This window comes from Crinia signifera, chromosome 2 (genome assembly GCF_055691185.1).
Source record: "Crinia signifera chromosome 2, ASM5569118v1, whole genome shotgun sequence".
Lineage (NCBI taxonomy): Eukaryota > Metazoa > Chordata > Amphibia > Anura > Myobatrachidae > Crinia > Crinia signifera.
The window spans coordinates 266,530,148-266,544,822 of NC_139218.1; positions in this window are offsets into that span (position 1 = coordinate 266,530,148).

Sequence of the window (14,675 nt, forward strand, 5' to 3'; positions counted from 1 at the left end):
GTAGCCCTTATATTATTTATTTATTAGCAGTTTCTTATATAGCGCACACATATTCTGCAGCAATTTACAGAGAATATTTAAAAATTCACATCAGTCCCTGCCCCAGTGGAGATTACAATCTATATTCCCTACCACATGTACATGCGCACACATTCCTTCTACGGTAATTTTTGTAAGGAGCCAATTAACCAACCAGTATATTTTTGGATTGTGGGAGGAAACCGGAGTACCTGGAGTAAACCCACGCAAGTACAGGGAGAATATACAAACTCCCCACAGTTAGGGCCATGGTGAGAATAGAACCCATGACCTCAGTGCTGTGGGGCAGTAATGCTAACCATTACACCACCCGTACTGCCGTAATTTATGCTGCTATACAATCAAATTAAATAAATTATTTACTAGGGGTAAAGCCAGTGAGCAGACCATTTTATATTCAGATTTCTGTATGTACAATCAAAGAAAATGTAAGCAGAATTGTGTACCAGTGATCAGCTTTGGCTGTTCCTGTGTGAGGGAGGATTTGGCAAGGGCCTTCATTCTAGTCACTACGGTCCCCTGCGCTTTCGCACAAGGGAGCGATGTTGGGCAACTGCCATGTGCATAAAGTTTTATACCCATGTGCAGCTGCTTAGTGCGAGCGGGCACGACAAATTGATTATCCGCTGGTCCATTCGCATGCAGCAGTGGGCGGGGGAGTGGGGCAGCATGGACGGGTATCACCCATAGGAACACTGAGCATTTCATGGGGGTCCCCATAAAAAAGCTGTGCATTCCCATGCTAATGCAGCCGTTACGTGGGTGCTGGGAGCGGACAGATGACATCATCTGCCCGCCCGCTTCTCGTACAAGGGTGCCGGAGAACATTCTACTAAATGCAATAAGACAATATGAATGAACTAAGGTAAACATAACAATAATTACATTAAAACATAGATTAATAATTAGGAGAACAGTGCCAAATCTATTTTACCCTGTGTACTGTGGTATCCACATTATTACTACTATTTGTTGATAGGATTGTAAATGTATTACAGTACTAAAACAGTATACATAAAGCATGAAAAGGAAATGTCATCACAATAGTGAGAGTAAAAGTAAAAGCTGTCTATAAAATATTTGTATTTTTTCACCATTTTTATTAACATTTAATAAAATACACACTATACAGTACTCATACATATCTGACTCTCTTGAAAATGAATCTCAATTTAAATTCAGAAAGGCAGCTTTGAATTGGCTGCAATTGGCAGCTCTGCTCTTGAGTCAATTATGTGGGCAGCGGTGTGGCTGCACAGTGGAGGTCATTCTGGTTGATACTCACCTTTGCGAATTTGCAATGGTGAGCGATGGTGATGGACTGCGCATGCGTATTTTCCCCTTATGCACATGTGCAGGCCATTTGTGTGAAAGGACGCAGCAACTTGTATTGTCGCAGTCCCGTTTGCATGGAGCAGTGCAGGTGTGGGGCAGTAGACATGGGTCGCACCCATGGGAACGCCCAGCTGCCCACCCTCTGCCCATACCAGGGCTGGGCAAATCTGAGTCACCAGAGAGTGACTTAGATTTGCGAGCGCTGTAGAAATCATTTGATGGCCGATGATCATCAAATGATTTCTGCCCCGCACGCAAGCTTTGCAAGTTAACCAGAATGACCTCCATTATGTATTCCCATAATTTCCCATGCGTTTTAATGAACCAGGGAGGAGTACTGCTTCCTAGGATTTCCAGGGGACAATTTACACACTGGAGCTCTGAGAACAACAGCAATGTCAGCATTGGCTGCCACCAGTGTTCCCTCTAAGCTGTGCGCACGTGCGCGCGCACACAACTCAACGAGCGTGCGCACAGACATTACAACAGAGCGCACAAAGCAGCAGTGGTCCCTTTTTGCAGTTGTGGACTCAATTAATGTGTGTTTCACCCATTAACTACATTGTGTGCTGTGTTTTGAATGTTTAAATGTTTAATATCATTTTGAAGTAAAGTTAACACAAATGCTGAACGTCATTTTCCAGTTATATATAAGTGACGCACAAAAATTAAAATTTCCTTCCAAAGTTGCACAGCCAAAATCTTTTGCCGCACACAGCCTTCATAAAATTAGAGGGAACATTGGCTGCCACCCCAGCTCTGCATACGGTTGCCAATTTCTGATTGGAAGAAAGGGTAGACCCTTGTAGAAAGGCATCTAGGGCAGGATTCTCTAAAACAGAAATGCAGTAAAAACTCCATTATCAGGTTTTTACTGCATTTCTGTATTCTCTGTTGCCCCACCGCAGTGTCAGCGCTGACGATGGCGATCCCCTGAAGAAGCCTATGGGCTTTTTACTGCAGCGCTGTGTGAGGAATCCATCATGGATCCCTCCCAGCATGCCCTGCAGCCCGATCCGGCCATATGTATCACTTAAAAAACAGGTCTTGAGAGATTCTCTTCAAGCCAGTTCCTCAATATGTGGAACAACAGCAGACAAGTATCAACCAACTGCAGTTGGTTGATACTTGTCTTGAAGAGATACTTGGCTTGAAGAGAATATCTCAAGACCTGTTTTTTAAGCGATACATATGGAAATTGTTGCAGCTGGATACCAGCATTAAGATCTCCAAGGGATCCGTTTGCACACTTTTGTACAGTTTGTCAGTAAGACCGCTATCCGGAGTGAAAACTTACATTCACTATCCATTTACCTAAGGAAAGTTACCCCTGAGGAAGTAATTTTTTTGACGAAACGCGTTGGGTCTTTTTTCCTGATTATATCAATTCGACCAGCTGACTGCATACAAGCAAAAATGTTTTTACGTTGTTTTTAAATTAATTGTATTAAATACTGTTGTACAGTGACCTGTCGATATATTTTCTTGATCCTTCTGGTGGTGGATCTCCATAAAATAGTGGCACGCTCTGTCTTTTTTCATATATATATATATATATATATATATATATATATATATATATCACATACAGTATATAAATACACTATATTATACAGTATATTGCATCATAACTCCTAGCTGTGTTTTGGGTAAAAAAAAAACACAGAGGGAGATTGAACGGCAAAAAAAGACGATGAGTACTGCATGTCAAAGATTTTGGTAGGAACATCACTAATTATTAATAACCCAAAACCAACAATCCTACTAATATAAATAGGAATACTAATATCAACACCATATGGTCAACATGCATATGGAAGTTTTTTTTTTTTTTACTATTTCATACCTTACAATCCACATGGGCTACAATTGGGGACAGTAAAGTGTGCCGAGCACAGTGTTACAGGAGCGATGCATCTTTCCTGAAGTATGACAAGCGAAGCAAGCCAATTCGAGTGGACAAGTTTCATTAATGGGGATTTGGCACTGAAATATATATATTTTTTTTTTTCGAAAACATGACCACATCTACTGCTATTTGGCCATACCATTGAAAAATAATTGGGCCTGTGACAGCTCTCTTCAGCCCTGCGGGTGCTAGTGGAGATGTGGGCCAGATGGTTTATGTTCTTCTTTGTTTTGGGTCTGTGAATGACCAATTCTGCATAATGCGCAATCGGATCCTGTGTTGCTGAAGGCAGTTAGCCCTAGCCACAGCCCCATTTAAGAGCAGAGCAAAGGCATGGTTGGCTTCATTCTTGGAATCCCAGGCATGTTGCCCACATTGTTTGGGAGTGCCAAGGCCAGGATTGCAGATTTCCTAGTCTAGCAAGCAGGCAGGAGGTGGACAGTCTCAGTCAGGTGGCCAATGCTGGAAACAATGCAACCGGTGTTCCAATGCTGTATCATTGTGCTCAGCATTTGAAGCTGGGAAGCTGCCAGAAGGCTTATTTTTATCTTCAGATGCCTGCTGCAGTGTTAACATATTACTTGTACAGTATTGCACAGCCAACTCTCTACAGCTGTGCAGTACCGCACAACTATGATCCAGACCCTATATGCTCATATATAACATTTTCTAAACTCAAAAGGGAGTGTGTTCAGCTTTGATAGATGCATTGTATTCTACTTAACTTAAAACAAACACACAGAAGTTGTGTTGTCTGCTTTCTGAAGTGATCTTTACTGTACTTCCTAGGAGATAGCCAGAAGCATGACCTGGTAATTGGTACTGTGCCTCCAGACACAGGAAGCCATACTGTATAGTGAGCTATAAATAGATGTGTCTGTTAGTGATTAATATTAATGTATTTATCTGAAATAGGGATCTACTTGTCAGATACAACATTACAAGTTACACACATAGAAGATATTTAATATACTGTAGACATCAAAGTTCTATAATATTTAACATTTTCTTTACTTTTTAAAAAAAAAACTTTTAATTTTCTTTAATTTCTCTGCATTCAATTAATTTCCTGAAATGCCAACAGATACTCCACAGGCAGGAAAATGATGAACTTACTGTTAGTATGGTCTTGCCAAAACTAATGCAACAAGAAAATTAGAGGGCATGAATGACATAGAAGTCGGAGATCAGTCAAGTAAGACTAATTAACTGGAACCTGGTAGTAGAGTATTCCTAAAGTTATGTGCTCTGCATTGCAGTGCTTCTTTGGCTTGCACGCTGTTCCTAAGCAGTTTTTCTGAGTACTATGTTCTAAATTCTCTGCTAGGGAACCTGACAAGATCCATCAAAAGATGCACTTGTTACTTGTGAGCAGCTGGTGGAAATGAGCTGTTATTAATTTTATTATGTGTAATCATCCAGAAACATTTGGGTAAGAAACGGAAAATAATAAGATGGGCTCACTCTGTTTAAATAACAATAGAGTCGATTTTGAGGTCTGATACACATGGGTGTTGAAAAATGCTAGTTAGTGTAGACAAAACAAAAACACATCTGAAAGCTTCCCTGAAGCATAATGTGCTATACAGCAAGTGACTGACACAGAATGCAATTGTATCATAACAAATGTTTATCCGTATGTATACTGCAGGCAGAAATTGTTAGAACGTCAGTGTGTGCCGGTCCATTCACTTATTGTATTTGTTTTGGCTATCCACATCAAAGCACAATAATACACCTTAAAAACACATGTTCATATAGTAATTAGCACAGGCCTGTGTACAGGTTTTACTCCAGTATTTAAGCTAAGTATTCTGCTGCTGGTTTCTCAATGGCTCATGATAGCAGCGCTGGATTAAGGCTTCACAAGGCCTTAGGCATGCATACCTCCCAACTGTCACGATTTTAGAGGGACAGTCCCGATTTTCGGGTACTGTCCCGCTGTCCCACCCGCTGCAGGCATTGTCCCGCTGCGGGGGGTGGCAGTTGGGAGACCCCCCAATCTAGTAGAATAGACGCTGTGCGCATGCGCACAGCGTCTATTCTCGTATGAAAATGAGGTTGCGGCTAATTAGCATAAGCCACACCCCTCATTTGCATACGCCCCGCCCCCTTTTCGGACGGTCGCACGGCTTCGCCGCGCGAGTGTCCCTATTTCCTCCGGCCACAAGTTGGGAGGTATGTGCATGGTATAAATCCATTCAACACACAGAACACACACATCCCATGCACGATTACGATTCACATGCTTTGCACTCTGCCATGAATGAGTTGTCTGTGGCTGCAAATAATAACACATTTGATGCATATGCACTTGGTGAGCAGGATGATATGATAGAAAACACATCGGTATATAGTATATATAATTGTCACAGGGATAGCGTAAACATACCATACGGTATTCCGGTTGACCAAATCTGAGCAACAGTAAAGGTCCATACAACTGGGTGACTATGCAAAGTGGGACAGTTCCTCCTTCCATAGTATCCTCTATCCTTCTATGGGTTCACTTTTTCTTTCTTATGGCAGAGAGATGAGGACTCAAAAGACCTAGACACAGAATTATCACATGAAATATATTATTATAATTGTAGACAGCATGTGTGAAAAGGGTGCAGCAGCCTACCAGGGATCTTACGTGAAAGAACTGTGGCCAGTCTGCCCCTGCATGGTATTTCTATTTCTGAAAACCCTTGTAAAAAAGCCCCAAACCACCCAAGTACAGTATATTGAGAGAGTTTAGTGAGGTGGTTAAAGTTGCTGTTAATATCCCAAAGAAATTTAGTGAGTTTTCTAGTGATTTTAGGTCTTAGTGTACCACTCAGTGGGGATTGTAGTCCCAGCTGGTGAGGGGGAGACTGCTATATGCATCAGTGGGGCAGATGTATTAAGCTTTAACAAGAGATAAATGCAAGGGTGATAAGGAGAGATAAACGCCCAGCCAATCACCTGCTAGCTGCCATGTTACAGGCTGTGTTTGAAAAAAGTCAGTAAGGAGCTGATTGGCTGGACGTTTCTCTCTCCTTATCACCCTTGCATTTATCTCTTGTTAAGTCTTAATACATCTGCCCCATTGTGTGCTGTACTACTAATGCTCTTCTTCCCTCAGTAGCGCACGCAGGGGAGGTTTCTGAGTACCCAGAAACGCCCCCAGGAGTCTAAGGGCCCTCAGCTGAAAGCTGAGGGTGCCCTCTTTCCATGGGTTTAAGAATTGTAAAAATTGGCCCTTGGGAACCAGAGATATCTGACTTCAAAGCAGTGGTCCCCATCCAAGTCTGTTAATTGTTATTCCCAGTCAGATATTTCAGTTTCTGTCTGACAGAGTTTTTCTGAGGGTATATTCCAAAAGCTGGGACTCTCCCCCTTTGATGGACACTAGTAGCTTGTCTCTACTGTTCCCAGAACCAGAGATATCAGCCTTCCAGCAGCTGGTTACTGCTCCAGCTCCACACACCTGGTATGTAGTGTTATATACTCATTAGCGGATTGCTCTGCCTCCTGAAATCTGATCTCCTAGTCCCCAATACCATTTGGTAGGTGGGATTCTCTAGTTTTTAATTCCATCTAATCTAAGAAAATCTAAGAAATCTATTTCCGGGAATTGGAGATATCTGCAGTCAAGCAAGCTGTCCTCTCACCAGAAAATTATGAATAATAAGCCCACTCCCCTATACACCCCTCCTCTGCATATTAAATATCCTCTACCACCCTGGAAGTTATGTATCAGTGCCCCTTCATTCAGCCCAATGCCCCCTTCTCCCACCCCATCTCCCACCATCTGTGCAGTAAAGGGGTAATTAGTGGAAATTACTTATCCAGGCCCTACATGCTGAGCAGTTGATGTAATACCCCCTACCACCCGCAGGACATCAAATCTTCCCCCACCCCTACCGCTGGAGGATCGGTAGGGGCCCCAATACATTGCTATGCACACGGGTAATACACTGCTGTTGACGCCCCTGTATGTATGTATGTATGTATGTATATATTTATATATTTTTTTTTTATTATTTATATACATTTGGTCTATCTATAATACTTTAACTGACCCGGCATATACTGGGTCACCTAAGTGTCCATCTCCGTGCTTTGCTCCACCCCTCTGGAAACCCCCTTCTGAAAATCGGATTGGAGGTAATGTATCAGGGACTGGCCTGTTGTTGATTCTGGGATTCCCAGGAACCGCAGATTACTCCGACGGCTCCTGTTTTCCAGATCGTCAATTTTATCCATAAGGGATTTTATTGTGGCGGTATGGTCTTCTACAGAGGTTTGTACTGACGTTAGGCCGTCGTCATTGTCGCTAACCCTTTGTTCTAAGGAGGCGATTCTCTTAGTATTGGAATCTAGCTGCGCAACCACTGAGGTCAGTGTATTCTTGAACTCAGTAAACTGTTGATCCATTGCTGGTTTAAGTATCAGCAACATCTGCTTCGCTGTATCCGCGGCCGACACAGCGACCAAAGATGCTGAAGGGTCCGGAGTCTGGGAGACCAGCTGGTAAAGGCAAGGCGTTGGGGGGGGGGGACCGGGGCAGGAAGGGACACAGCGGAGGAGGTGGAGCCGGCCTGGGGAGTCTTAGTCCCCTGTGATTTACCCTTTGCCATAGTGAAAGAGGGATAAGGTTAAAAAAACCTGTTCATAACCTGCCAAACAGAAATTAATTTAGATGTTGTTCTGGTCGTGGAGAGACACGCTTTAGTTTTAATTTAACGCATATATGAAATTAGTTGTATTTGCCTGTCAAGCTCTGTGCTACCCCTACCCTCTAGACATTGGAGAATGGCAGATTCAGTATCTCCTACTTGTGATAGAAAGTGTGTAGTAAAGCAGTAGCTCAGATTGTTTTCCAACCATCAAAGATATTTCGTTATGTCAGTCTTTGCATAGACATTGATAGCCCAACCGTTATAAACCAGATTTTGTTCAACACCGTTAGTGACCGGCGCTATTTGGCATCACAACAGTAAGAGGTTAATCCACTTTTTGATTTAGTTGGTGGTGAAAATCTGATCTATGGATGTTGGTACTTCACTGATTCCGCCCGTCTGAGGCTATAAAGCAGGGAGTTATCTATGGAACAGTTCTGGTGTTTGGAGAAGTACAGTTCACTTGTGGCATGAATGCTCAGGGGTACACAGTCCAGGGGAAAGCAGAGGACTGTCCTTCGCCCGCCTGTGGGAGGGCCCAGAGCGTGCAGTCTATTGGATGTTGATAGATATGGTGTCCAGGTAGTGGATCGCAGACTGCTGCCTTGTACACTTCATTTGAATAGGGGGAGCAGATATTCAACTAGGAATTCAATAGTCAGTCCCCTGTAGTCCGGGTGAGTTTAGGCGGCCCCCAATTGGTTACGTAAGGTCCGATGGTCGGTCTCACTGTTATGAGTGTTTAGTGGTTGGGGGATGATATCCCTGATGGGCTGCCCCTGGCAGGAGGGTTGAGGCCTGTTCTCCTCTCAAGAGGCACTAGGGGCCCTGTGCAGGGCAGCTTTAGGGGGTGAGGGGGTGCAGTAGATAAACAGCAGGGGGGAGGGCAAGTCAACACAACAGGGCAGACCTAGGGCAGATGTTGGGCCCTTCCCTGATCCTCGATCCGGGCCACAGAGTCGCCCACGCTGTTATGGAAGTCCCGTGCCACCTGTACTGCCTCTCCCGCAGTGTCGCAGAGGGCTATGTGCAGTATGTGCTGTTCATGCAGCCAGCCCCGGCTCAGTGTGTCTGCGTGTGCCTGTGCAGACCCGCCGCTGTTATCGCGGTGGGGTCCGGGTGAGAGGCGCTCCCCAGCGCGTGTTGTTTTGGGGGGGATAGTACCTCTAGGTGAATGCCGTGATGGTGGTCCGGCGGGAGGTCGTGCCGAGCTGCGCTGGCAAGATGTGCTCCCCGCTCCCGGAGCCGAGCCTCAGGGTCTCTGCAGGAGCCGGTCTGCTGACGGGGTGCCTCCGCGACATGAGGGAGCCGGTCTGCTGCGTGCGGTGGGGGAAGCTCTGCTCCCGGACGGGGTATCCAGGAGGTCTCCGGGCTTTAAGGTATGCTGAGCCGCGCTATCAAGATGGCGGCCACGCTGTGTGCTCCATGCTCGTGGAGCTGGATTCCGGGGTGTCTTCTTTCGTGGGAGCCGGTCATTTTGCTGGACGATTGCCCAGCGTTTATCTCCTGGGTGTCTCGAGTCGCGGGGGCTGTGGGGCTTGTTGAAATTGCCCCTTTGCCCTGCCGTTAGGCCACGAGTCGGGAGCTGTCTAAAAATGCGCCCTGCTCAGAGCTGCGCCCACCGGAAGTCTAGACGGTTCTAACTTAACAGCAAAATGAATATTGCATTGGTCCATGGTGGCTGTGCCACTACCAATTCTTAAAGAACTGGTAACCCCATCGCCAAGGGGCCACGCCCGATAGCCATGCAATAACAGCCACGGGTGGGGAGGGGGGGTGGGGGTGGGGGTGGGGGTTGGGGATGGGTTTCTTTGTCTCAGGTTCCCAAGCCTGTTTGTGGGTCTCTTTGTCTAAGGTTCCCAAGCCTGTTTGTGGGTCTCTTTGTCTAAGGTTCCCAAGCCTGTTTGTGGGTCTCTTTATCTAAGGTTCCCAAGCCTGTTTGTGGGTCTCTTTGTCTAAGGTTCCCAAGCCTGTATGTGGGTCTCTTTGTCTAAGGTTCCCAAGCCTGTTTGTGGGTCTCTTTGTCTAAGGTTCCCAAGCCTGTTTGTGGGTCTCTTTGTCTAAGGTTCCCAAGCCTGTTTGTGGGTCTCTTTGTCTAAGGTTCCCAAGCCTGTTTGTGGGTCTCTTTGTCTAAGGTTCCCAAGCCTGTTTGTGGGTCTCTTTGTCTAAGGTTCCCAAGCCTGTTTGTGGGTCTCTTTGTCTAAGGTTCCCAAGCCTGTTTGTGGGTCTCTTTGTCTAAGGTTCCCAAGCCTGTTTGTGGGTCTCTTTGTCTAAGGTTCCCAAGCCTGTTTGTGGGTCTCTTTGTCTAAGGTTCCCAAGCCTGTTTGTGGGTCTCTTTGTCTAAGGTTCCCAAGCCTGTTTGTGGGTCTCTTTGTCTAAGGTTCCCAAGCCTGTTTGTGGGTCTCTTTGTCTAAGGTTCCCAAGCCTGTAGTGTTTGTGCCTCTATGGTGGGGGCACCTGTGTCACCCGAGGTGGCGGTGGCACCTTCCTCACCCGGGGTGGCGGTGGCGCCTTCCTTACTTTAGGTGGTGCCTGGTTGTCGCAAGGTGCTAGCTGGTTTTTTCTCTTGCGGGGTGGTGGGGGCGGTTGCCTAGCCCGAGGCTGAGGGGGCATTTGTTTTGCCCGTGGTGGTTGGGGAGGTATTTTCACTAGATTTGATTTTGCTTGTGGCCTCTCTGTCACCTAAATTAAATAAAGATAAAACAGAAATTCAGAATAATAATTAATAATGAAGGTAAATTATATGCAATCATCCCTTCTAGTCATATTATCCAACAGCGCTATTCAATTATTTCACCTTACAGGCGTGACCAGCTGCTGGGGCAGGATTTTGAGCTTCGAAAAGTGACCCATTTGGTCACCCACACAGAACTATTTGCATTACTCAGGTCGGATTGTGCAGAGGCTAAACCAGCGATATAACCATTAAATTAAAACCCATATTTATTAACCCGAGTTACAACTAGTAGGATCCGTACAACATTGTACATATACACATAGCAGCGCACTTACCGTCATTTTGCCAAATAGACGGCACAGGGTTTTCATGGAGCAGCTCATGGCTGCCCCCGGGTGTTATCCTCCCTCCTCTCTATCTCCTTTCTCCTTACGCTTCTTGTATAAAACAAGTGAAATTTGAATTTCTGAAAAATCAGCGAACTCCGTAAAACTCTGACTGCTCTTGTCAGGACCAAGCAACGGAATGAGTTCTAGAGTGCTGCCCTGGGCTTGTGACATCATAGGACCATTGTGACATCATAGGACCATTAATGTACAGCAGTACAGGCAAATATGTGTTTAATACTGGCCTACTGAAACATTGATGGAAATGTACTAAGTTGGGAGTTTTCACATGGGATATTGCTATGGGCAAATAATCAGACGTTATCTACCATCTTCCAGTAGGTACAAAGTAAATAAGAAGTAGATTTTGATTGGTTGCCCATAGCAACATCCTATTTGAAATAGAACTCCCATCTTAGTAAATCTCCCCCATAATGTCTGGGGTATGATGTGTAATATTATGTCTGGGGGTAGGAGGTGTGGGGTGTAATATTATGTCTGGGGGTAGGAGGTGTGGGGTGTAATATAATGTCTGGGGGTATGATGTGTAATAATATGTCTGGGGGTAGGAGGTGTGGGGTGTAATATAATGTCTGGGGGTATGATGTGTAATATTATGTCTGGGGGTAGGAGGTGTGGGGTGTAATATAATGTCTGGGGGTATGATGTGTAATATTATGTCTGTGGCTAGGAGGTGTGGGGTGTAATAATATGTCTGGGGGTAGGAGGTGTGGGGTGTAATATAATGTCTGGGGATAGGAGGTGTAATAATATGTCTGGGGGTAGGAGGTGTGGGGTGTAATAATATGTCTGGGGGTAGGAGGTGTGGGGTGTAATAATATGTCTGGGGGTAGGAGGTGTGGGGTGTAATATAATGTCTGGGGGTATGATGTGTAATATTATGTCTGGGGGTAGGAGGTGTGGGGTGTAATAATATGTCTGGGGGTAGGAGGTGTGGGGTGTAATATAATGTCTGGGGGTTATGTTGTATAAAATTATACTGGGGGTAGGAGGTGTGGGTTATAATATTGGTGTCATGGCTGTAGTTGTTTGTGAATCCTGAATAGATGCTGTGTCCAGTGAAAGAACAGGAACAGCGGTTCAGGTAAACTGGAGTTATAAATATATCAGTGAAACAGGATCTCTGGGATGTTTTCAGGACCAGTTATTCATGAACATTGGGGTTTCGATGTACCAGTAAGACAGGATTGCGAAAAGTGACCCATTTGGTCACCCACACAGAACTATTTGCATTACATACAAGTCGGGTTTGCTACTTTACTCGGGTAAACCATTGCACAATAAAAAGAACAATTAAATATCATCCCCGATCTGATGCGATATAACCATTACATTAAGACCCATATTTATTAACCCGAGTTACAACTAGTAGGATCCGTACAACATCGTACATATACACATAGCAGCGCACTTACCGTCATTTTGCCAAATAGACGGCACAGGGTTTTCATGGAGCAGCTCATGGCTGCCCCCGGGTGTTATTCTCCTTCCTCTCTATCTCCTTTCTCCTTACGCTTCTTGTATAAAACAAGTGAAATTTGAATTTCTGAAAAATCAGCGAACTCCGTAAAACTCTGACTGCTCTTGTCAGGACCAAGCAACGGAATGAGTTCTAGAGTTCTGCCCTGGGCTTGTGACATCATAGGACCATTGTGACATCATAGGACCATTAATGTACAGCAGTACAGGCAAATATGTGTTTAATACTGGCCTACTGAAACATTGATGGAAATGTACTAAGTTGGGAGTTTTCACATGGAATATTGCTATGGGCAAATAATCAGACGTTATCTAACATCTTCCAGTAGGTACAAAGTAAATAAGAAGTAGATTTTTATTGGTTGACCATAGCAACATCCTATTTGAAATAGAACTCCCATCTTAGTAAATCTCCCCCATAATGTCTGGGGTATGATGTGTAATATTATGTCTGGGGGTAGGAGGTGTGGGGTGTAATATTATGTCTGGGGGTAGGAGGTGTGGGGTGTAATATAATGTCTGGGTGTATGATGTGTAATAATATGTCTGGGGGGTAGGAGGTGTGGGGTGTAATATAATGTCTGGGGGTATGATGTGTAATATTATGTCTGGGGGTAGGAGGTGTGGGGTGTAATATAATGTCTGGGGGTATGATGTGTAATATTATGCCTGGGGGTAGGAGGTGTGGGGTGTAATAATATGTCTGGGGGTAGGAGGTGTGGGGTGTAATATAATGTCTGGGGGTTATGTTGTATAAAATTATACTGGGGGTAGGAGGTGTGGGGCGTAATAATATGTCTGGGGGTAGGAGGTGTGGGGTGTAATATAATGTCTGGGGGTTATGTTGTATAAAATTATACTGGGGGTAGGAGGTGTGGGGTGTAATAATATGTCTGGGGGTAGGAGGTGTGGGGTGTAATATAATGTCTGGGGGTATGATGTGTAATATTATGTCTGGGGGTAGGAGGTGTGGGGTGTAATATAATGTCTGGGGTATGATGTGTAATATTATGTCTGGGGGTAGGAGGTGTGGGGTGTAATATAATGTCTGGGGGTATGATGTGTAATATTATGTCTGTGGGTAGGAGGTGTGGGGTGTAATAATATGTCTGGGGGTAGGAGGTGTGGGGTGTAATATAATTGCCGGGGGGTAGGAGGTGTAATATTATGTCTGGGGGTAGGAGGTGTGGGGTGTAATAATATGTCTGGGGGTAGGAGGTGTGGGGTGTAATATAATGTCTGGGGGTATGATGTGTAATATTATGTCTGTGGCTAGGAGGTGTGGGGTGTAATAATATGTCTGGGGGTAGGAGGTGTGGGGTGTAATATAATGTCTGGGGGTAGGAGGTGTAATATTATTTCTGGGGGTAGGAGGTGTGGGGTGTAATAATATGTCTGGGGGTAGGAGGTGTGGGGTGTAATATAATGTCTGGGGCTATGATGTGTAATATAATGTCTGGGGATATGATGTGTAATATTATGTCTGTGGCTAGGAGGTGTGGGGTGTAATAATATGTCTGGGGGTAGGAGGTGTGGGGTGTAATATAATGTCTGGGGGTAGGAGGTGTAATATTATGTCTGGGGGTAGGAGGTGTGGGGTGTAATAATATGTCTGGGGGTAGGAGGTGTGGGGTGTAATATAATGTCTGGGGGTATGATGTGTAATATTATGTCTGGGGGTAGGAGGTGTGGGGTGTAATAATATGTCTGGGGGTAGGAGGTGTGGGGTGTAATAATATGTCTGGGGGTAGGAGGTGTGGGGTGTAATATAATGTCTGGGGGTTATGTTGTATAAAATTATACTGGGGGTAGGAGGTGTGGGGTGTAATAATATGTCTGGGGGTAGGAGGTGTGGGGTGTAATATAATGTCTGGGGGTATGATGTGTAATATTATGTCTGGGGGTAGGAGGTGTGGGGTGTAATAATATGTCTGGGGGTAGGAGGTGTGGGGTGTAATATAATGTCTGGGGGTATGATGTGTAATATTATGTCTGAGGGTAGGAGGTGTGGGGTGTAATAATATGTCTGGGGGTAGGAGGTGTGGGGTGTAATATAATGTCTGGGGGTTATGTTGTATAAAATTATACTGGGGGTAGGAGGTGTGGGTTATAATATTGGTGTCATGGCTGTAGTTGTTTGTGAATCCTGAATAGATGCTGTGTCTAGTGAAAGAACAGGA